The sequence below is a fragment of the Schistocerca cancellata genome, chromosome 3 (assembly GCF_023864275.1).
Source record: "Schistocerca cancellata isolate TAMUIC-IGC-003103 chromosome 3, iqSchCanc2.1, whole genome shotgun sequence".
Classification (NCBI taxonomy): domain Eukaryota; kingdom Metazoa; phylum Arthropoda; class Insecta; order Orthoptera; family Acrididae; genus Schistocerca; species Schistocerca cancellata.
The window spans coordinates 178,071,566-178,096,819 of NC_064628.1; positions in this window are offsets into that span (position 1 = coordinate 178,071,566).

The following is a 25,254-nucleotide window of genomic DNA, read 5'->3' on the forward strand; positions in this document are numbered from 1 at the left end:
GATCCGCCGGGGTCACATACAGTAGCGACTTCCCGAAGAGTTGTGAAATACGAAATACGCGGTGTTAGATGTTTAGTTAGTGTTTTTGTCTTCTACTCATTGAGTTGTATCATGTTGCGATTTAGAACAGATGTACTATTTTAAATCTGCAGCGCCCATTTGTTCCAGTGATTTAAAAAAAGGTCCCTGCATGGTTAGGCATATGCTCTACTTACCTTGGTTTTAAATATGCTTTATCACTGCTCTGTCTCTACATTTGTGCCTTGAAAATTACATGGTGTGCACCTGTAGATATACTGGCTTTTGTCCGTTCTTCTAGTCGCCATTTTCCATGTATTTATTTTTCTTTCCGACTCAGCAGAAATCGTCTTAATGTCTTAATAGCCCACGTAATTTTCAGCACTCCTCTGTAACATCAGGTATAAAACGCCTCACTTCTTTACTTTTCCAGCTGACTTGCGGTTCACTTCAGCGTTGTCGTCGACACCTACGTTCACAGAAATCTCTTCCTCAGTTTTACTTCTACATTTGTTACTAGTGGAACTGGTTGGTGAAATTAAAAATAAATGTCAGGAAAATGTATACCAACGAACTTAGGTATTCTTGATAACCGAAAATTCTTGTGTCATCCCATGAATACTTCACGCTTTTCCTGCTTGTTATAGAACATAACGTTTTCATAAGAGGGGAGATGCCCTAAATCGGCTGATTGTTTATTGTACGAGGTGCATTCAATTTCTAAGGCCTCCGATTTTTTTTCTCCGGACTGGAAAGAGATAGAAACTTGCGCATTGTTTTAAAATGAGGCCGCGTTCATTGTCAATACGTACCAGAGATGGCAGCACCATGCAGCAGATGGAATTTTACCGCCAGCGGCGAGAATGAGAACTGTTTTAAATACTTAAAATGGCGAAGTTTTCCTTACTTGAACAGCGTGCAATCATTCGTTTTCTGAATTTGCGTAGTGTGAAACCAATTGAAATTCATCGACAGTTGAAGGAGACATGTGGTGATGGAGTTATGGATGTGTCGAAAGTGCGTTCGTGGGTGCGACAGTTTAATGAAGGCAGAACATTGGGTGACAACAAACCGAAACAACCTCGGGCTCACACAAGACAGTCTGACGACATGATCGAGAAAGTGGAGAGAATTGTTTTGTGGGATCGCCGAATGACTGTTGAACAGATCGCCTCGAGAGTTGGCATTTCTGTGGGTTCTGTGCACACAATCCTGCATGACGACCTGAAAATGCGAAAAGTGTCACCCAGGTGGGTGCCACGAATGCTGACGGATGACCACTTGGCTGCCTGTGTGGCATGTTGCCAAGCAATGTTGATGCGCAACGACAGCGTGAATGGGACATTCTTTTCGTCAGTTGTGACAATGGATGAGATGTGGATGCCATTTTTCAATCCAGGAACAAAGCGCCAGTCAGCTCAATGGAAGCACACAGATTCACCGCCACCAAAAAAATTTCTGGTAACCGCCAGTGCTGAATAAATGATGGTGTCCATGTTCTGGGACAGCGAGGGCGTAATCCTTACCCATTGCGTTCCAAAGGGCACTACGGTAACAGGTGCATCCTACGAAAATGTTTTGAAGAAGAAATTCCTTCCTGCACTGCAACAAAAACCTCCGGGAAGGGCTGTGCGTGTGCTGTTTCACCAAAAAATGCACCCGCACATCGAGCTAACGTTACGCAACAGTTTCTTCGTGATAACAACTTTGAAGTGATTCCTCATGCTCCCTACTCACCTGACCTGGCTCCTAGTGACTTTTGGCTTTTTCCAACAATGAAAGACACTCTCCGTGGCCGCACATTCACCAACCGTGCTGCTATTGCCTCAGCGATTTTCCAGTGGTCAAAACAGACTCCTAAAGAAGCCTTGGTCGCTGCCATGGAATCATGGCGTCAGCGTTGTGAAAAATGTGTACGTCTGCAGGGCGATTACGTCGAGAAGTAACGCCAGTTTCATCTATTTCGGGTGAGTAGTTAACTATAAAAAAAATCGGAGGCCTTAGAACTTGAATGCACCTCGTAGAAGAGACGACACTGGTATAACATTCTACAATAATTATTATTTCTTACAAACTGATTTTCGGCTGTTACACCATCGTCAGGTACAAATATAAATAAACTCAATGATGTCGTAAGAATTGAAAATACGTTTGGAAAAAAAAAATTGTAGAACATTGTGCTAGTGTTGTAGGTTTTTTAATTTTACCAAAAATCGACGGAACCGTCAGTCTGTGCGAAATCAGTTGGTTTCTAGCTTCCATTTGTCTGTTGCCCCAAGTCCACAGAATCGCTGAAAGTACGATCAATGCTCATCTTTTCATTATAGCTGCAGCTTCTCGAACACACTTCACAGCTTATTTGAATTCGATTTGCGTTTTCTATGTACTAAATGCTTCCCACTTTCTCAATTTATTCTTCGACTGATTCATAAGTTTTAGAGCTCAAATAAATTCAGCGTAAAGCTATGATTACATCTTTTCATAATGCTCTCACGTTCACAAATAATGTCACTTGGCATAAACGAAGAAAAGTGCATGCCTATCCTTGAATTTATTGACGTCTCCTGTGTACATTGTGGTTCTCTCAGCATCAGTGGTAGTCAGTTCGTATTGCACACACGTGGTCGTTAACTTTCATAGTGGGCGGTAGAGATTTTAAAAACATCTTCATTATGTTTTCAAAAAATTTTGTCAAAATATTTCGTAAGTAATTATTATTATATGCTTTAATTTACTGTAACTTTGCCTTATTAATTTTATAATGCATAATTACTTCCCAACTTTATACATCAAATTTACTGTGGAAAGATGGGCAGTTAGAAAATTTTACTATAGACAGAAATGTGAACATGGACGGTAGTTAAAAACGGTCACCTACGCCTGGTCTGTATTAAAGTTTCTAAGGAAACTGTGAAGAGGGATCTATGCAGTTATACGTTCCCTACGTGGCAGTTCACTGTGAAAACGAATCATCCGTCTGACCTGCATCGTTTTATAATCATGAATCCGTTATCGATAACATACACAACATTGTCCATTATAATTATCCGGGCTGTTATGCCGTGGTCGGTTGATGAATTTTGTCTCAATTTGGGAATTGAGTCAAAATTCATCAACCGACCATGGCATAACAGCCCGGATAATTATAATGGACATGATATTTCCGGCCGTGAAAGTCTACATTTTAGTATACACAACATTGTCGTTCTCCGAGTTTCCGCCTTCATACAGTACTGTCGCAGGGAACGAAGTGCTGCCTTTTTTTTTTACTCGGTGAACCAGTGATATAGTAATAGACAGCGTGCCGTTGGCATATCAATGGCAACAGAAGTTTCATGACAGCTATCCGACCACTTTTAATCGTACGTCACATTCGAATCTCTTACTTCGAGCGATTAGGCACAAAATGAGGAAAGTTTTACGCAGCTCTCCGTTGGCGGTATTTTTGACTTCTACACAAAACAATATTCCCTAATTTCTTCTGAACTCACATTTAGATGTGCAACAAATGACATTTGATAGTAAGCAATAAACCAAGTAAGATTTTTAGCAATGTGATTGTTACTCAAGCTCAATCATATATTTTACTAAATCACTTTGCTAATAACGGTGTATTAGTAATTTGTTTTCTGTGTCTTAACGCCTGTCTGTGGCAATTATTGCAAAAATAAAAAATGATACTTAATGACCGGAACTGTTTAGATGTGTTGCACGATTTAAATTAATTTACACTCACCATGAAAAAGGTCCAGTGGACCTAACAACTCTTTTTCCCTTACTTCTGTATGCCAAATGGTAGTAACATCCTTTAGTCAGCTAGTTATGCCATCGGTGTTATAGAGCAAAAAATGCTTAGAAAAACATCATAATTGTTACCTCTTCTATTGATTACATAACAAGTACTAAGTACATCCTCTCTTTTACTCTCTGGATATCTAATGCACAAATATATTTCCACTGTGAAGCGGGTTTTTATTTAGTTGTATACCCTGACATCAGTTTGAGAGTTTTAGTATTTTTTGTAGTAACGAGCTCGTTTACAGTATAGGGGAATGATATAAATAATGCAGTCGTCAGTTTCCCCAGGCAAGGTTGCTTTTCATAGCGGCAGGACAGCTCATTGGTTCTGGAGTGACAGCTAGTGGTAAAGTAGGCGACATGTGCTCTGTTGCATCATCATTATGGAAATTCTTTTCACTGTAGTAGGTTTCCAAACGAGATCTGAAAGCTGATAACAATAATCGAGATGGCGTTTTTAAAATATGTACGTTACGTCTTCGGTCAGAATTTTGCGTAGGATGGTTTCCAAATAACTTTCGGATTTGGCGTTCAAAAATAATATCTGAAAAAATCATTTCTTTATTCTATAAAAGCTTGTAGTACCTACATAAAAATGCTTTACTGTTAGTTTGTTTATATTCGTACATGTTGTTTATACGAGCGTTTCCAGAAATGCTGGACGATTTCCATTTTAAACAAAAAAAAAAATTCATAGCAAGGCGGCTCTGTGTCGCAGGCAGGAGAAATCGGTGAATTTCTTTCGTTCATTCAACTCTTACTCATTCTGTCTGTGTAACAGATCTTTATTCAGCATATATCTTACCATATATTCTGTCGTTAAACGTGCCTAAATCTACATATTTGGAAGTATGTGGCACTAGACGTACATTACCAACGCAAATAAAGGTGAGCATTCATTCTTTTAATGTGTAAAGATTTGTACGTACGTTGTCATTACCACCCGTTACTTATTTGGCGCTGGTATTTATTCATCCCAACAAATTTATTTAAATTTATAGTACACCTAGTAGAGTGTACCTGAGAATTAAAGGCTACTGTTGTTATTTGGGCACAGACATCACAGCACATTGTAGCTGACAGGATGTTACACGTCAACAAATACATTTCTTTTACACAACTGTAAAGTACAGAAACAGGCTGCTCGTAAATGAAAATCTGTGTGGTTCTAGCAGAAGATAGGGATTAAAAAATTCGTGCATCGAACAACAGACCGTCAGTGTGATGATGCAAAAAGTCTTCGTGGCAACAGATACTTATTTATAAATGAATATCTTCTTAGCCTTCCCAGTAGTGTTTACTCAGTCGTATATATGGGGGCTCCGCCGTACTTAAGAATTGGGGGTTTTATTATTAATTAACTTTATGGAATTTATTAAACAGCTTACAGCAGAACGTAGGGCAATGTCAGAACCATTTAAATACACTTAAGACGTGATCTAATCTCAGCACATGCATGTCCGAGAAATAGAGTACGAGTTCCATCTTTCGACAGTATGTAGAAGGTTCTAGGAAACAGATTTCTGCTGAGACGCACTCGCCTTGCTAAAGCATATCTGTGCGATGGCACACAGCTGCAGGTATCTGGTTCAGGTGCGTATAGTGGAAGAAATTTCCCTGACAGTATTTCATTGGCATGGGGAGTAGAGGTGGTAGCATGAAGATCCTAGTAACTGGACTTAGTGACTTTCACTTGAACTAGATTGCAAACCTTTCCAGAGTGAATCACGGAGTGGCGGCATGTGACTCTGTAAATTGTGAAACGTCCGTCGGATTAGAACTTTAAGATGGGTGAGCCACTCGGTCATATTTAATAGCAGTAGGCCATGTGGCTGCACTGGCTGACACCACTGGCTTTCACCTCTCTTTACAGCCGCGCGCGATTGGTAGAGCGGTCTTGGGCGCTGCAGTCATGGACTGTGCGGCTGGTCCCGGCGGAGGCTCGAGTCCTCCCTCGGGCATGGGTGTGTGTGTGTTTGTCCTTAGGATAATTTAGGTTAAGTAGTGTGTGTAAACTTAGGGACTGATGACCTTAGCAGTTAAGTCCCATAAGATTTCGCACACATTTGAACATTTTGAACCTCTCATCATAATCATACTACGGTAGTATGATGCCACACTACAACCACTGTCTGTACAACCGCCTACACTCAACATATATACTTAACAATCAAATCTCAGGCACCAGGAGGATCGTGTCCATTGTGAGCTGAGGAAGAAAGCTATTGGCGACTAAGCAGGTGAGCCTAGTCTCCGAGGATCCCTAACCAGTTCTTCCTATTCTTTCCTTCTTACATTTCGTTGTAGACATATGTGTGTGTCAAAATCACGTCAGTACAAACGAAAAGGTGCACGCAATCCGTAAGGTTCAAACAAGCCTCAACAGCAGGGTAACTAAACCACAGTCCAAACAGAAGCTCAAAAATTGTATTGTGACATAAGAAGTGAGTCGGAAATTGCAGAATGCTGAAAGAAGAGCCATCGTTTACGTAAATATTAGCCAAATAAATCATTGTGTAGCAGAAAATAATTAATATATCATAAAGAAAACTGTTTAGTTATACATGTAAATGCATAAGATTAGTAACATATTCCAAAAACATTAAATAAATGTACCCTTCAAGAAAAATAGCATAGTACAATAGAAATTGAGAATAATGACAGAATGGAAAATAAATAAAGCAGCTGACGATTATCTGTATTGACATGTAGTAATTCTAAAAATACTGGCATGACTGCAAGGAATTTTGTATCTGGTACAAAGAACGTACCTGAGCATACAAAGAACAAGGGTGAATGCTACAATTCGCCATAAGCAGAACATCTACTGAATTTGAAACATTTCATACAGAATGTCATAAACAAACATAAAATTATGCTAGATAACAAAAACATAGGACATGGGTAATTTTATAGCTCATAGCATACCATAAACATCCCACACTGCCAAGATCCTCTACAGCTCCTATGCAGTCATATATTTAAATGTGGCATATCAATCAGAACACGTGGAAAGTACATGAAATGAATGCAAGTGTATAAAAACACAGCAATATATTTGTAAGTACTTGATATAAGTCAGCTCGCTAGAACTACTACAGCACTATAGATCTTCTAACAAAATATGTAGAGTTAAATTATTTTCTTTATACACTCCAAGAAACAGAAAAGGAGGCACCACTAAGGAATTATCCAAATGTGACGGATGTTGATAGATATGATGTACATGTTCAGACAAATAAATTGTTACAGTTTCAGAAAAGTTGATTGATTTAGTCAAGAGAAGAGCTTCACCAATTTAGCAAGTCAATAGCGCATCGGTACACCCCTGCCTTGACATTGACTGAAAGAGTTGTTGGTATGTCCTCCTAAGGGATTTTGTGCCACTTTCTATTCAATTCAGGCGCTAAATCTTCAAAACCCCGAACTGGTTGGAGGGCCCTGCCTATAATGCACCAAACGTTCTCAATTGGAATTAGATCTGGTGACCTTGCAGGCCAAGGTACAGTTTTGCAAGCACGGAGACAAGCCGTAGCGCTGAGAGCAGGCTGGAAGTATCTGGCTGAAATGTAAGCGCAGGACGGCTTGCCACGAAGGACAACAGAAGGAGGCATATAATATCGCCGACTTACTGCTGTGCTGTAGGTGTGCCGCGGATGGTAACCAGAGGGATCCTGTTATGATAAGAAATCGAACCCCAGACCATGACCCCTGGTTGTCGGGCCGTATGGCGGGCGACACTCAGGTTGGTGTCCCTCCGCTGTTTGGGACCTCTAATGAACACCGCATGTTATCGGGGTCAATTCAAAGCGGGACAACCCCACTCAATTAGATTGCAGGCCAAACGTGTCCCACACCATTCCAAACAGTCTTGTTGGCGTAAGGAAGTCACGGTAGTTGGCGCAATGGGCGCTGTGAGCTCAGCCCCCTTTGAGACGAGTATTAATTGTCCTTGTGGTCTCTGAAGCACCAATAGCACGACAGATCGATGGTAATGATGAACCCGGGGCTCTGAGTGCCTCTGTGACTATTGCTAGGTCTTCACGTTCTCTCGCTTCTCTAGGTCGACGTTCTTGGTGCTGCGTGTAGCCATTGCTCATTCATATATGAAGATAGTATCTGTTCTTTCGGACATGGCAGAAAGAACAGATACCACCGGTGACCGTGCAGCTCTCTAGAATGAAATGATAATTAAATCAGTACCCTAAGTTGCCGACAGGCGTAGATATACATCAACGGGGACAGTTGCAAATGTGTGTCCCGACCGGGAGTCGAACCCGGGATCTCCCGCTTACATGGCAGTCGCTCTATCCATCTTAGCCACCGAGGACACAGTGGATAGTGCGGCTGCAGGGATTTATACCTTGCACTCTCCCCGTGAGACCCACATTTCCAACTTAATGTCCACACACTACATTCGTAGTGACCCTGCAGATTACACTCATTAGTCGCCCAGTCCCGTAAGAGTTCGGGCAATGCTCATTCATTCCTGCCTGCATCACCCGAATAGAGGCATCGCTCGTATTCAAACGCCGAGACATTTGCCGATTACTTAACCGATTTCTCTGAGGCCAACTGCACGTCCTTTCTCAAATCCTGACGTCCGCATAGAATGTTCGCGCGCCTGTCTGGGAGACATAGTTAATGACCAGCTGGGTACAAGGAATGAAATTCGCAAAGGCTTTAAGCCCTGATATCGACATGTTTCCTTTTCCTATCATTGCCAGTAATACGGTGAAATTGCACTGCAGCATCACGCATTCATCCAATAGCTGCCAAACTGTACATCTTCGCAGTTTGTATCTTTACCTCTATGAACATCAATTTGCTGCCAGTATGCAATTTAGATGACTCCTTCGTATTATTTCGCTTCTTTATTTTTCTGTCTTAGAATGCATTTTTCTAGTGAAGAACATGATGCATTTATCTTCTGCCGCCCTACAATGGCGCTTGCGTATATTAAGCATTACTGAAGAACCTCTAGAACAGTAGATGCTAATAGTTCCATCTTTGTACAATAAACAGCATTACTTCTAAGTACCCTGATAGCCAAATACCTATAGCTTTAAGTATTTTTATAAATATTACAGAGAATTTATACATGTAACATCATTGTGGCCATTAATTTGAGAGTTCACAGTGACATAACAGGAGTTTAGTGCAAGTTACACACGAATTGTACTCTAACCGTAGCTGGAAATTGTAAAACGTTAATTCAGACTGCTTATTCGACTGCGTGCGTGCCTACTTAGTACAGTATTTTTTCCAACTAGTGTTTTGTACAATTAAAGGCTTGGTTAGATTTGTAATGTTACAGAACCTTTCTTAGGCCTTGAAATGAACTATCAGCTGGCTAGTTATATTGTATTTTGAAGCCAAATCTGTTTTGTAATGCTACAGATTGTATTTTGATAAATATTACAACTTAATTTGAGAGATCAAACTCCTGTATTAGGCCGAAAGTGTAGATAACACATTATTGGCATTCTTCTAGTTGCTGTCAGTTTTAGGATAGTAATTCCGAGTGACTATTTGTAAGTGAATCTGCCTGCTTAGCATTTCATTTTAGCAAAAATGTGTTTCGAATTGATACAGGCTCAATCAGATTTGACAAACTGCCTGTTGGCTTCTGTCTCGTGTTCTTCGGCCGACGTTCATCTAACGATTTTTCTGACGATTCGCCAGCACGAGTGGCTGGCATTGTCAAAGCTTCACCCCCCCCCCCCCCCCCCCCCATTGCCGCTGGTGAACTGAAGCCTAGCTCACGGCCGCAGACTATATGTACCTGGTGCACCAACGTCCGAGGGCTTCTCCGCGGTCTTTCCGGAGCGGTTCTCCTCTTGCTACCTGCGACGGTCGTTCGCTGCGGTACGGGAAGCCAGGATCCGTTTACCTTAAGGCTTTCCTCTTCCTTGTTGAAACTGTTCGGGTGTTTTTGTATTTCTACAGCTTCTCTGAACAAGCGCGTGTGATAGTGCTTCTCTACAGTTAGAACTTCCGTGTTGGCGAATTTTATTACGTGATCTGTCTCATTCAGTGCGAGCTCTGCCACGGACGATTTCTCCACCTGCCCCAACCTGCAATGTCGCTTATGCTCTTTGATCCTGGAGTTAATTGATCATCCAGTCATTCCGACGTAAACTTTTCCTCATGTACATGGTATACGGTATATTACCGGCATTGCAAGTGGGTCTCTTTTCTCCTTCGCCGATCTAAGACACTCTTTGTTCTTCCTTGTCGGTTTTAAAATCGTCTTTATGTCATGTTTGCGCAATATACGGCCGATTCTGTCCGTCACTCTGGGAATGTATGGAAGAAAGGCAGTACCCGAAATTTCTTTTTCTGGTTCCTTACTTCGCCGAGTGTTTAGCTCTGTTACACTTCTGATATAACTTGTGGAGTACCTATTGCTCCTCAGAATAGTTTCCAGGTGTAGCATTTCACGTTTGAGGTGTTGCGGCTCACATATTCGTCCTGCTATCGTTACGAGCGTACTAATCATGCCTCTTTTCTGGCTTGGGTGGTGGTTTGACAGTTTGTGCAGGTATCGTTCCGTGTATGTCGGTTTTCGATACACGCTGTGTCCCGGGTTTTCGCCGCCCCTTGTGACCAGCACATCTAGAAATGGCAGTTTCTTGTCCTTTTCTACTCCCATGGTAAATGTTATGTTGGCATGGAGGCTGTTCAAGTGTCTTAGGATGTCACCGACCTGTTCTTCACCATGGCTCCACACCACGAGAGTATCATCGACGTACCTGTACCACACCTTAGGTTTGCATGTCGCCAAGTCCAGTGCCTGTGCTTCGAATTGTTCCATGAAGAAGTTGGCCACCACTGGACTAAGAGGACTACCCATGGCGACGCCTTCCAGCTGTTCATAGAAATCGCCATTCCTCGTGAAATAGCTCGTGGTGAGATATGCATGGAAGAGCTTTTTGATGTTTTCCGGGAAAATGGAACCGATGTGCTCCAAAGCGTCACTGAGTGGCACTTTCGTAAATAATGAAACAACATCAAAGCTGACCAGGATGTCGTTTGGTGCAAGATTCAGTTTCTTCAGCTTCTCAGTGAAATGTCCTGAGTCCTAAATGTAAGTGTCGGTCTTCCCTACGTGTGGCTTGAGCAGAGAGGCCAAGTGTTTTGCCAGTTTATACGTCGGTGAGCCAGGAGCGCTAACGATCGGTCTCAGTGGAACGTTGTTCTTATGGATCATGGGTAATCCATACAGCCGAGGTGGTAGGGCTTCTGTATTGCGCAGGTTCATCTGTATATCCGCCGGCAGAGAAGACGCCTTGATTAATCGATTCGTATTCCGTGTGATATGCTGCGTCGGATCTGCGCTTTGTTTTCGGTAATCCGTCGGATAGAATATGTCTCGCATCTTTTGCTCCCAATCTTCGGTCTTCATTACGACCGTCGCATTCCCCTTATCGGCAGGCAGTACCAATATACCCTTGTCTGTGTTTAGATTCTTAACGGCTTGTACCTCTTCTTTCTTCAGGTTGCAAGCTGGAGGTTTTGCTCGTAGCAGTATTCTGGCTGTTTCAGTGCGTATTTCCTCTGCCCTTTCACGAGCAAGAGTGCGAGTGGCGGCTTCGGTGTTGGCAATGATGTCCTCCATAGGTATAGTTCTCGGCATGATAGCAAAATTCCCTCCTTTTTGAAGAAAAGACACTTACTCTTCGGTCAATTGTCGTTCAGTGAGGTTGACCACTGTGTGTGACATGTCGGGAATCGCCTTGTCCGTCAGCTTCCGGCATCTTTCAGACTTTTTCTTCTGTCGCTAGGTGCAGCGTTCGAGTTCGTTCTGCATGCTCCTGTGAGTGATGCTGTGGATCTTGTCCCAGTCGTCTCGATGCATGCTGCTACTTAGTTGATAGAAAATGTCCAGAAGTTCCTGATCCGTTCTTGCCAAGTCTCTCCGTGTTGTATGAATTCGCTCACGATGAAAAGCTCGTTCCATTCTGTCGTAGATACGATGTGCTTGGGCGGTGGTGAATAGGCGCTTACATCTCAAGAACTTCGGTGCAACACATTTATCTCGGCACCGTGACAGAAAGGCGAGAGAGGAAGTCAGTCGCGCTTTCTTCTTCCGTCGTTGGTCAAGGTGTCGGTACAATCTGAAAATCTCCTCCCCATAGAGGTGTAATACAAAATTGTTAAGGCTTACGTGCCCACTTGTTGAAAAACTGCCTATTGGCTTCAGTCTTGGGTTCTTCGGCCGACTTTCATCTAATGATTTTTCTGACGTTTCGCCAGCACGAGTGGCTAGCATTGTCAAAGCTTCACCCTCCATTGCCGGTGGTGAATTGGAGCCGAGCTGGCCGAGGCAGACTATATGTACCTGGCGCGCCAACGTCCGAGGGCTTCTCCGCGGTCATTTCCGGTGCGGTTCTCCTCTTGTTACCTGAGACGGTCTTTCGCTGCAGTACGGGAAGCCAGGATCCGTTTACCTTAAGGCTTTCCTCTTTCTTGGTCAAACTGTTCGTTTGTTTTTGTATTTGTAGAGATTCTCTGAACAACCGCGTGTGATAGTGCTTCTCTACAGCCAGAACTTCCGTGTTGGCGAATTTTCTTACGCGGTCGGTCTCATTGAGTGCATGCTCTGCGAAACGTCAGAAAAATCATTAGATGAACGTCGGCCGAGGAACCCGAGACAGAAGCCAATAGGCAGTTTGTCAACAAGTGGCCACGAAAGCCTTAACAATTTAGTATTACGCCTCTACGGGGAGGATATTTGCAGGTTGTACCGACGCCTTGACCAACGACGGAAGAATAAAGTGCGACTGATTTCCTCTCTCGCCTTTCTGTCACGGTGCCGAGATGAATGTGCTACACCGAAGTTCTTGAGATGTAAGCGCCTATTCACCACCGCCCAAGCACATCGTATCTACGACAGAATGGAACGAGCTTTTCATCGTGAGCGAATTCATACAACACGGAGAGACTTGGCAAGAACGGATCAGGCACTGGACTTGCCGACATGCAAACCTAAGGTGTGGTACAGGTACGTCGATGATACTTTCGTGGTGTGGAGCCATGGTGAAGAACAGCTCGGTGACTTCCTAAGACACTTGAACAGCCTCCATGCCAACATAACGTTTACCATGGGAGAAGAAAAGGACAAGAAACTGCCATTTCTAGATGTGCTGGTCACAAGGGACAGCGAAACCCCGGGACACAGCGTGTATCGAAAACCGACATACACGGAACGATACCTGCACAAACTGTCAAACCACCACCCAAGCCAGAAAAGAGGCATGATTAGTACGCTCGTAACGAGAGCAGGACGAATATGTGAGCCGCAACACCTCAAACGAGAAATGCAACACCTGGAAACTATTCTGAGGAGCAATGGGTACTCAACAAATTATATCAGAAGTGTAACAGTGCCAAACACTAGGCGAAGTAAGGAACCAGAAAAAGAAATTTCGGGTACGGCCTTTCTTCCATACATTCCCAGAGTGACGGACAGAATCGGCCGTATATTGCGCAAACATGGCGTAAAGACGATTTTAAAACCGACAAGGAAGAACAAAGAGTGTCTTAGATCGGCGAAGGAGAAAAGAGACCCACTTGCAATGCCGGTAATATACCGTATACCATGTACATGCGGAAAAGTTTACGTCGGAATGACTGGATGATCAATTAACACCAGGATCAGAGAGCATATGCGACACTGCAGGTTGGGGCAGATGGAGAAATCGGCCGTGGCAGAGCTCGCACTGAATGAGACCGACCAGGTAATAAAATTCGCCAACACGGAAGTTCTGACTGTAGAGAAGCACTATCACACGCGCTTGTTCAGAGAAGCTGTAGAAATACAAAAATATGCGAACAGTTTCAACAAGAAAGAGGACAGACTTAAGGTAACGGATCCTGGCTTCACGTACTGCTGCGAACGACCGTCTCAGGTAGCAAGAGGAGAACCGCACCGGTTCCAGTTCACCACCGGCAATGGAGGGTGAAGCTTTGACAATGCCAGCCACTCGTGCTGGCGAAACGCAGAAAAATCATTAGATGAACGTCGGCCGAAGAACCCGAGACAGAAGCCAATAGGCAGTTTGTCAACAAGTGGCCACGAAAGCCTTAACAATTTTGTCAATCAGATTTGTTAAGGAGTTTAACATTATTTAGACCTAAATATAATGTTTAAACTGCCACGTGTATTTCGTAATGTTGTAGAACAATTAAGAAATTGAAGTAGCATTTGGTATTTAATTTGAAAGTCCATAGTCATGTACACGACTTTTTGGACGAACTGACATGTAATCGGGACACTTCACATTGTTGTGTGTGTGTGTGTGTGTGTGTGTGTGTGTGTGTGTGTGTGTCAGCGCACTTACTTTGAGGATCCATTATGCTTTATATCAAATGTGTGATACACTAATGGAACTAAGGTTGTTGACAAGTGATGATTGACTTGTATATTAAATCAGTAGTGTCAAATTACCCAGAAATTATTAAAATCTTTGAGTACTTTTGATGCACTTTGTATACTTTAGACCATGGCGCAGATTGAGTTCAACTGGGTGTTTTTGAAAATGGCACAAGCATTAGAATGTTTGAATGCTTCTGAAAATTTTGCCGAATTATGCCAAGTTTAGTTGTGTTACGTATGTTTGAAAGTGGGTCAAGAACTCCATATCTTTCGGATACTTCTGAACATGGTACCATAAAGCTCACTTGTGCCCGTGGGATAGTTCCATCACTGTTTTTTTATTGTTTAGCATTTCTTTAAATTTCTCTTTAGCACATCTGAGTTAGTACCACCATTTTGTGTGTTTTAAATTACCTGTCACTGCCACCTTCCATTTTCTTTCTACATTTCCTGTCATCATCATCGCGGATTCTGCTACCTGAAATTCTGAAGTCAGAGAGGGTGTGACTTTTGTCGCCACTTGTCGCAAGGGAAGTACACCGAAAAGTGCTTTCCTCTATGCTCGACAGTCCCTGTAAACCCATGAAAATCAGGGTTAAAATGGGATGACAGGAGATATTAACAAAAAATTATATTAAGTTATGATAATCAACCTGAAAATGTTAAAGGGTTAATTTATGAACAATCTTTACCCAAAATGAATGATTATATAAGGAATGAGTAACGTCATATCAGTTGTCGAGATATCAGAGTCTTTGGAACAGCTTTCGCCTAGCGGTTCATTACCAAATCGGCACAATAATTTTTATATTTTATTGTATTTCTACACAATTCATCTGCATTGTAATCAGTACCATAGCGGTAATTTACATCAGTATTTAGGTATTTATCATGATATGTGATACTATTTCCATAAAGCAACCTTTTATCTCTGGTAACCTATTTTCATTCTTACCCCTATAGCTACTTAATTGCATAGTTCCTATGAAGTGTTGTTTTTTGTCAGTATCCTATATGAATGTAAGATCTGGAAGTAGCATTGGGGCATTTAATTTGAGTCCAATGTCATAATTTAGACGTAAGTTTGTACCGATAGACATGCAAAGACAGTATGACACTGGATACCATTTACTGTGTGTGTGTGTGTGTGTGTGTGTGTGTGTGTGTGTGTGTGTACGCACGTAATTTTTAATTTTTTTAATTTGAGGGTTTTTCATGCTTCACACCAAATGTGTGCTACATTAACGGAACTAAGCTTGTTCGCAAGTGCTGCTTAACCTGTAAGTTAAATCAGTAGCGCCAAGTTATACTTCTGTCAGCCATATCACATTTCGAGCCAAAATCACGAAATCAGTTGTTGCCTGTTCTGACTCAATGGCTGAGCTTTGTCTCACGCGAAGTTCATTACGGGGCGCACAGACTGTAGGGCAGCGCAATGCAAACTGTTTTGTGTTGCAGATCAGCTCTTTGGGCGCGGTAATTACGTCAGAGGTGACAATGGCGAAGTAATCTCACACGTCAACATTAGGCCTGTTAGATTAGGGCTTTGCCTGTCCGTTATTGAGAGGGGACGAGTATGAGTGAGGATTCATTTGGTCACTGGGCGTGCGCCTGTCAGAGCGTTTTACGCGAGAGTAACAGGTTGATGAGGGAGCGCACAGTAGCTATGAAGATAGCGCCGGTCTTACAGGCGAGTTACACACATCAAAGCGGCTTTCGCCCTTTAAATTCTACATTCGTACTCATACTACCAAGTTGCTATCTCAGACTGTGTATTTCAGTATCATGGTTTGCATCAATTCAGCTCCCTAAAACGTGTGCATTTTATAGCTTTCATACTCTGGTCCACTTACCTTATCCATTCAACAAAAGTGTATACAGTCAGCGTTTATCTTGTATTTCCACAGTTTTACAACAGCTCTATTATGTCGCTTTCTTGTCTGTCCGTATATTCAGTACAGACTTTAAACCAACTTCCGTAAGAGCTACGGACACGAAATTTTAAACATAGCTCCGAACATGATAACTATGCAGTATTAAATCATTTTCTTGTCTGGTGTAGGGCGGGAGGCACTTTGTGTAACACTTGCATTTCCCTTTTTACCCTTTCAAGTGGTGAACTGTCAGCAGAGGTAAATATTGCTAGAAAGCCTCTTTGTGAGGTTGACTCTGCAAATTTTTACATTGGCGGTCTTCCCAAAAAGTATACGCAGGAAGAATCAAGTGAAAAGGGACTGAAATAAGTCTGAAATCAACACATGTATGTGATGTAATTCACCAAAATACTATAAACTAGTTGACAAACTTCACACAGAAAGCTGAAATCAATTATTTAAATAAAATATACTTCCAATACACTAAATCTTCAAATCAAACTAAAAGATATAAAATAATTTCACCTACCTCATACAGATTTCTGATCGTGAATTTTTATTGATTATTGAAATACACTCCTGGAAATTGAAATAAGAACACCGTGAATTCATTGTCCCAGGAAGGGGAAACTTTATTGACACATTCCTGGGGTCAGATACATCACATGATCACACTGACAGAACCACAGGCACATAGACACAGGCAACAGAGCATGCACAATGTCGGCACTAGTACAGTGTATATCCACCTTTAGCAGCAATTCAGGCTGCTATTCTCCCATGGAGACGATCGTAGAGATGCTGCATGTAGTCCTGTGGAACGGCTTGCCATGCCATTTCCACCTGGCGCCTCAGTTGGACCAGCGTTCGTGCTGGACGTGCAGATCGCGTGAGACGACGATTCATCCAGTCCCAAACATGCTCAATGGGGGACAGATCCGGAGATCTTGCTGGCCAGGGTAGTTGACTTACACCTTCTAGAGCACGTTGGGTGGCACGGGATACATGCGGACGTGCATTGTCCTGTTGGAACAGCAAGTTCCCTTGCCGGTCTAGGAATGGTAGAACGATGGATTCGATGACGGTTTGGATGTACCGTGCACTATTCAGTGTCCCCTCGACGATCACCAGTGGTGTACGGCCAATGTAGGAGATCGCTCCCCACACCATGATGCCGGGTGTTGGCCCTGTGTGCCTCGGTCGTATGCAGTCCTGATTGTGGCGCTCACCTGCACGGCGCCAAACACGCATACAACCATCATTGGCACCAAGGCAGAAGCGACTCTCATCGCTGAAGACGACACGTCTCCATTCGTCCCTCCATTCACGCCTGTCGCGACACCACTGGAGGCGGGCTGCACGATGTTGGGGCGTGAGCGGAAGACGGCCTAACGGTGTGCGGGACCGTAGCCCAGCTTCATGGAGACGGTTGCGAATGGTCCTCATCGATACCCCAGGAGCAACAGTGTCCCTAATTTGCTGGGAAGTGGCGGTGCGGTCCCCTAAGGCACTGCGTAGGATCCTACGGTCTTGGCGTGCATCCGTGCGTCGCTGCGGTCCGGTCCCAGGTCGACGGGCACGTGCACCTTCCGCCGGCCACTGGCGACAACATCGATGTACTGTGGAGACCTCACGCCCCACGTGTTGAGAAATTCGGCGGTACGTCCACCCGGCCTCCCGCATGCCCACTATACGCCCTCGCTCAAAGTCCGTCAACTGCACATACGGTTCACGTCCACGCTGTCGCGGCATGCTACCAGTGTTAAAGACTGCGATGGAGCTCCGTATGCCACGGCAAACTGGCTGACACTGACGGCGGCGGTGCACAAATGCTGCGCAGCTAGCGCCATTCGACGGCCAACACCGCGGTTCCTGGTGTGTCCGCTGTGCCGTGCGTGTGATCATTGCTTGTACAGCCCTCTCGCAGTGTCCGGAGCAAGTATGGTGGGTCTGACACACCGGTGTCAATGTGTTCTTTTTTCCATTTCCAGGAGTGTACTTGTAAGAATTAAAACGAAAAACTTGCTGCATGTGAATAGATCGCCTTCTCACTGTTAACTGCTTACTAACTAATGCGTGAATAGCTGACCTCCTTAATATTATCTGTATCATGTGCCTCACGTACTTCGTTTCAAATTTTACGTTATCTTCACAGACAAGAAATACTCAAAATCATTAATTTTTAGAAATATCTGCATGATAATACAAATCTGTTTGGCGCTAGGAGAAATATTATATCCATGTAGTCTAATTAAAATACTTGTTATTTAAAAAGTCATTATTTTTCAAAATAATTATTAGTGTTTATTTCGTGAATCAGTGAGCAGAATGCCGGCGAAACAAAAATTCGAGTCATACATTCCGAGTAGATTTAGAGAATCAGTAACTTTAGTCCTACACTTATCTCTAGTTATAGAGGAAATCAAGTCATTGGAAATTCAGCTTCAGAGCTAGAAAGGAACTTTATGTCATGCAGATACTCAAAGAATCAGCGCTGTTATTAAAAGATATCTGCTTACTTTCCGGAAAAACTTTGCACCTACCACGATACAGACTCTCTGTGATAGCTGTTATTGGTCGGATGCCGCTGGTATTTAACTGACTGCTTCAAGCAGTTGGAAGATGTCGGAATGCGTATGCTGGGCACAATCCTAAGTTTACAGACACGCCAAGGTTGCCTTACCTAGCCACACCCTGCCGTGGGGGTATTGCCTCCGTTCCAGGTAACACTGCTCATCGGCTTGGCTACGTGTTTCGTGTCATTGGTACTCCTGTAGATGCTGTAGAGCGGAAGCTTGGACCAGACACGGCTCCCCGTCCTCCACACATACCCCTCGCAATCAAGTCGGAAGTGTTGTCTGCTAGTGAAACCGAACTAAGACCTCCAGTAACCACCCAATCGTTGACAAGCCTTCTGTGTTCTGGGCCAGGGGGAAGCAAGCGCTACGGGGTAAGGTCTGTCACTAGCTGGTAGTTCAGGCGTAAAGCGAATAACGGTTATCCTCGTTCTCCTTCGAGCGGGATGCGTGTAACAAACTAAGCTAGGCCAGGGCCTCTCCGATTGAAACCCGACAGTCCTTTACATTAGGCGACTCTCGAACCAGTACAGATAGTAACAACTATAGGAGAAGTAGAAGACCGATAGGAAGGCTACCATTGATAGACGAGCCTGTTAGAAACCGACTGGTCTAGTGCCAAAGCATTTGCAGCAAAGTGAGTGTTTGAAACACTCTTTAAAAGAATGCAACTCACTAAATACTGTAAACATAAAGCTGTTGTGGCCGAGAACTGAGGGTATCAAATTTCAAGGGATACATTTTTGAGTCGAATGAATAGGAGAACGGAACAGAGGGCTTCTGTGCTCTTCGCAATAGATACAAGAGTCATACCTATCGGGACAGTTTTACTGAAACTGCATGTAAGATCGTTTGGGCAAGACTGCACGAAGAATAGGAAAGATATGAATCCTTCTGTCGATCACCAATTTCACCCTCAGATGTAGCCCATAATGTTTGGAGGAAACCACACCTTGCGGATGTACTTGTTTCCCATTTGTAATATAATCACTGAAGTACTTCTTAATCATCCGACAATCGGTTGAGATAATTATAGTTTTGTACGTGTTACATGTGACAATATACACTCCTGGAAATTGAAATAAGAACACCGTGAATTCATTGTCCCAGGAAGGGGAAACTTTATTAACACATTCCTGGGGTCAGATACATCACATGATCACACTGACAAAACCACAGGCACATAGACACAGGCAACAGAGCATGCACAATGTCGGCACTAGTACAGTGTATATCCACCTTTCGCAGCAATGCAGGCTGCTATTCTCCCATGGAGACGATCGTAGAGATGCTGGATGTAGTCCTGTGGAACGGCTTGCCATGCCATTTCCACCTGGCGCCTCAGTTGGACCAGCGTTCGTGCTGGACGTGCAGACCGCGTGAGACGACGCTTCATCCAGTCCCAAACATGCTCAATGGGGGACAGATCCGGAGATCTTGCTGGCCAGGGTAGTTGACTTACACCTTCTAGAGCACGTTGGGTGGCACGGGATACATGCGGACGTGCATTGTCCTGTTGGAACAGCAAGTTCCCTTGCCGGTCTAGGAATGGTAGAACGATGGGTTCGATGACGGTTTGGATGTACCGTGCACTATTCAGTGTCCCCTCGACGATCACCAGTGGTGTACGGCCAGTGTAGGAGATCGCTCCCCACGCCATGATGCCGGGTGTTGGCCCTGTGTGCCTCGGTCGTATGCAGTCCTGATTGTGGCGCTCACCTGCACGGCGCCAAACACGCATACGACCATCATTGGCACCAAGGCAGAAGCGACTCTCATCGCTGAAGACGACACGTCTCCATTCGTCCCTCCATTCACGCCTGTCGCGACACCACTGGAGGCGGGCTGCACGATGTTGGGGCGTGAGCGGAAGACGGCCTAACGGTGTGCGGGACCGTAGCCCAGCTTCATGGAGACGGTTGCGAATGGTCCTCGCCGATACCCCAGGAGCAACAGTGTCCCTAATTTGCTGGGAAGTGGCGGTGCGGTCCCCTACGGCACTGCGTAGGATCCTACGGTCTTGGCGTGCATCCGTGCGTCGCTGCGGTCCGGTCCCAGGTCAACGGGCACGTGCACCTTCCGCCGACCACTGGCGACAACATCGATGTACTGTGGAGACCTCACGCCCCACGTGTTGAGCAATTCGGCGGTACGTCCACCCGGCCTCCCGCATGCCCACTATACGCCCTCGCTCAAAGTGCGTCAACTGCACATACGGTTCACGTCCACGCTGTCGCGGCATGCTACCAGTGTTAAAGACTGCGATGGAGCTCCGTATGCCACGGCAAACTGGCTGACACTGACGGCGGCGGTGCACAAATGCTGCGCAGCTAGCGCCATTCGACGGCCAACACCGCGGTTCCTGGTGTGTCCGCTGTGCCGTGCGTGTGATCATTGCTTGTACAGCCCTCTCGCAGTGTCCGGAGCAAGTATGGTGGGTCTGACACACCGGTGTCAATGTGTTCTTTTTTCCATTTCCAGGAGTGTATAATGCGAAAGCTTTCTCCTACTCTCATATAGATTTCTAACACCATTCTGATATTTCTGAACATATATGATTTTGAAGATTTTTGTCTATGAAGACACTTGTAAATCTGTAAAACGAAATTCGTCGGTCCCATGCTACAGACAATATTAAGGAGGTCAACTATTCACATATTAATTAGTAAGTAGTGTAACAGTTACATGACGATCTATTCACGTGCCTAATGATTTTTATTTTAATCTGAGAAGTATTTTCATAGATAATAAAAATTCACAATCAGGAACCTGAATGAGATAGGAAGAGTTTTTTCAAATCTTTCTACATCTACATATACATCCATACTCCGCAAGCCACCTGACGGTGTGTGGCGGAGTGTACCTTGAGTACCTCTATCGGTTCTCCCTTCTATTCCAGTCTCGTATTGTTCGTGGAAACAAGGATTGTCGGTATGCCTCTGTGTGAGCTCTAACCTCTCTCATTTTATCCTCATGGTCTCTTCGCGAGATATACGTAGGAGGGAGCAATATACTGCTTGACACCTCGGTGAAGGTTGTTGTTGTTGTTGTTGTCTTGTCCTGAGACTGGTTTGATGCAGCTCTCCATGCTACTCTATCCTCTGCAAGCTTCTTCATCTCCCAGTACATACTACAACCTACATCCTTCTGAATCTGCTTAGTGTATTCATCTCTTGGTCTCCCTCTATGATTTTTACCCTCCACGCTGCCCTCCAATGCTAAATTTGTGATCCCTTGATGCCTCATAACATGTCCTACCAACCGGTCCCTTCTTCTTGTCAGGTTGTGCCACAAACACCTCTTCTCCCCAATTCTATTCAATACCTCCTCATTAGTTACGTGATCTACCCATCTAATCTTCAGCAATATTCTGTAGCACCACATTTCCTAAGCTTCTATTCTCTTCTTGTCCAAACTATTTATCGTCCATGTTTCACTTATATACATGGCTACATTACATACAAATACTTTCAGAAACGACTTCCTGACACTTAAACCTATACTCGCTGTTATCAAATTTCTCTTCTTCAGAAACGCTTTCCTTGCCATTGCCACTCTACATTTTATATCCTCTCTACTTCGACCATCATCAGTTATTTTGCTCCTTAAATAGCAAAACACCTATATTACTTCAAGTGTCTCATTTCCTAATCTAATTTCCTCAGCATCACGCGACTTAATTCGACTACATTCCATTATCCTCGTTTTGCTTTTGTTGATGTTCATCTTATATCCTCCTTTCAATACACTGTCCATTCCGTTCAACTGCTCTTCCAAGTCCTTAGCTGTCTCTGACAGTATTACAATGTCATTGGCAAACATCAACGTTTTTATTTCTTCTCCATTGACTTTAAAACTTACTCCGAATTTTTCTTCCGTTTCCTTTACTGCTTGCTCAATATACATATTGAATAACATCGGGGACAGCCCTGTCTTACTCCCTTCTCAACCACTGCTCCCCTTTCATGCCCCTCGACTCTTATAACTGCCATCTGGTTTCTGTACAAATTGTAAATAGCCTTCCGCTCCCTGTATTTTACCCCTGCCACCTTTAGAATTTGAAAGAGAGCATTCCAGTCAACATTGTCAAAAGCTATCTCTAAGTCTACAAATGCTAGAAATGTAGATTTGCCTTTCCTTAATCTATTTTCTAAGATAAGTCGTAGCGTCAGTATTGCATCACGTGTTCCAACATTTCTGCGGAATCCAAACTGATCTTCGCCAAGGTCGGCTTCTACCAGTTTTTCCATTCGTCGGTAAAGAATTCGCGTAAGAATTTTGCAGCTGTGACTTATTAAACTGATAGTTCGGTAATTTTCACATCTGCCAGCACCTGCTTTCTTTGGGATTGGAATTATTATATTCCTCTTGAAGTCTGAGGGAATTTCGCCTGTCTCATACATCTTGCTCACCAGATGGTAGAGTTTCGTCAGGACTGGCTCTCCCAAGGCCGTCAGTAGAAGGTATGTTCTCGAAACTTCAACAAAAGCCCGTACCGAGCTACTGAGCGTCTCTCTTGCAGAGTCATCCACTGGAGTTTCTCCATTATCTCCGTAACGCTTTCGCGATTACTAAATGATCCTGTAACGAAGCGCGCTGCTCTCCGTTGGATCTTCTCTATCTCCTCTATCAACCCCATCTGGTACAAATCCCACACTGCTGAGCAGTATTCAAGCAGTGGGCGAACAAGCGTAGTGTAACCTACTTCCTTTGTTATCGGATTGCATTTCTTTAGGATTCTTCCAATGAATCTCAGTCTGGCATCTGCTTTACCGACGATCAACTTTATATGATCATTCCATTTTAAATCACTCCTAATGCGTACTCCCAGATAATTTATGGAATTAACTGCTTCCAGTTGCTGACCTGCTATGTTGTAGCTAAATGGTAAGGGATCTTTCTTTCTATGTATTCGCAGCACATTACAGTTGTCTACATTGAGATTCAATTGCCATTCCCTGCACCATGCGTCAATTCGCTGCAGATCCTCTTGCATTTCAGTACAATTTTCCATTGTTACAACCTCTCGATATACCACAGCATCATCCGCAAAAAGCCTCAGTGAACTTCCGATGTCATCCACAAGGTCATTTATGTATATTGTGAATAGCAACGGTCCTACGACACTCCACTGCGGCACACCTGGAATCACTCTGTCTCTGAGTCTCGTGGACGAATAGCGCGAGCTGTGTTTCACACGATCGTATTTTACGAAACTTATGCTGATTCCTACAGAGTAGATTTCTAGTCTCCAGAAAAGTCAGTATACTCGAACATAACACGTGTTCCAAAATTCTGCAACTGATAGACGTTAGGGATATAGGTCTATAGTTCTGCACATCTGTTCGACGCTCCTTCTTGAAAATGGGGATGACCTGTGCCCTTTTCCAATCCTTTGGAACGCTACGCTCTTCTAGAGACCTACGGTACACCGCTGCAAGAAGGGAGGCAAGTTCCTTCGCGCACTCTGTGTAAAATCCAACTGTTATCCCATCAGGTCAAGCGGCCTTTCCTCTTTTGAGCGATTTTAATAGTTTCTCTATCCCTCTGCGTCTATTTCGATATCTACCATTTTGTCATCCGTGCGACAATCTACAGAAGGAACTACAGTGCAGTCTTTCTCTGTGAAACAGCTCTGAAAAAAGACATTTTGTATTTCGGCCTTTAGTCTGTCATCCTCTGTTTCAGTAACATTTTGGTCACAGAGTGTCTGGATTGGCTCTGAGCACTATGGGACTCAACATCTTAGGTCATAAGTCCCCTAGAACTTAGAACTACTTAAACCTAACTAACCTAAGGACATCACACACCGAAGCAGGATTTGAACCTGCGACCGTAGCAGTCCCGCGGTTCCGGACTGCAGCGCCAGAACCGCTAGACCACCGCGGCCGGCACAGAGTGTCTGGACATTTTGTTTTGATCCACCTACCGCTTTGACATAAGACCAAAATTTCTTAGGATTTTCTGCCAAGTCAGTACATAGAACTTTACTTTCGAATTCATTGAGCGCCTCTCGCATAGCCCTCCTCACACTACATTTCGCTTCGCTTAATTTTTGTTTGTCTGCAAGGCTTTGGCAATGTTTATGTTTGCTGTGAAGTTCCCTTTGCTTCCGCAGCAGCTTTTTAACTCGATTGTTGTACCACGGTGGCTCTTTTCCATCTCTTACGATCTTGCTTGGCACAAATTCATCTAACGCATATTGTAGGATGGTTTTGAACTTTGTCCACTGATCCTCAACACTATCTGTACTTGAGACAAAACTTTTGTGTTGAGGCATCAGGTACTCTGAAATCTGCTTTTTGTCACTTTTCCTAAACAGAAAAATCTTCCTACCTTTTTTAATATTTCAATTTACGGCTGAAATGCAGTAACCGCTTTATGATCGCTGATTCCCTGTTCTGCGCTGTTTCAAATAGTACGGGTCTGTTTGTCACCAGAAGGTCTCATATGTTATCGCCACGAGTCGGTTCTCTGTTTAACTGCTCAAGGTAGTTTTCAGATAAAGCACTTAAAATAAATTCACTGTATTCTTTGTCTCTGCCACCCGTTATCAACGTTTGAGTCTTCCAGTCTATATCCGGCATATTAAAATCTCCAACCAGAA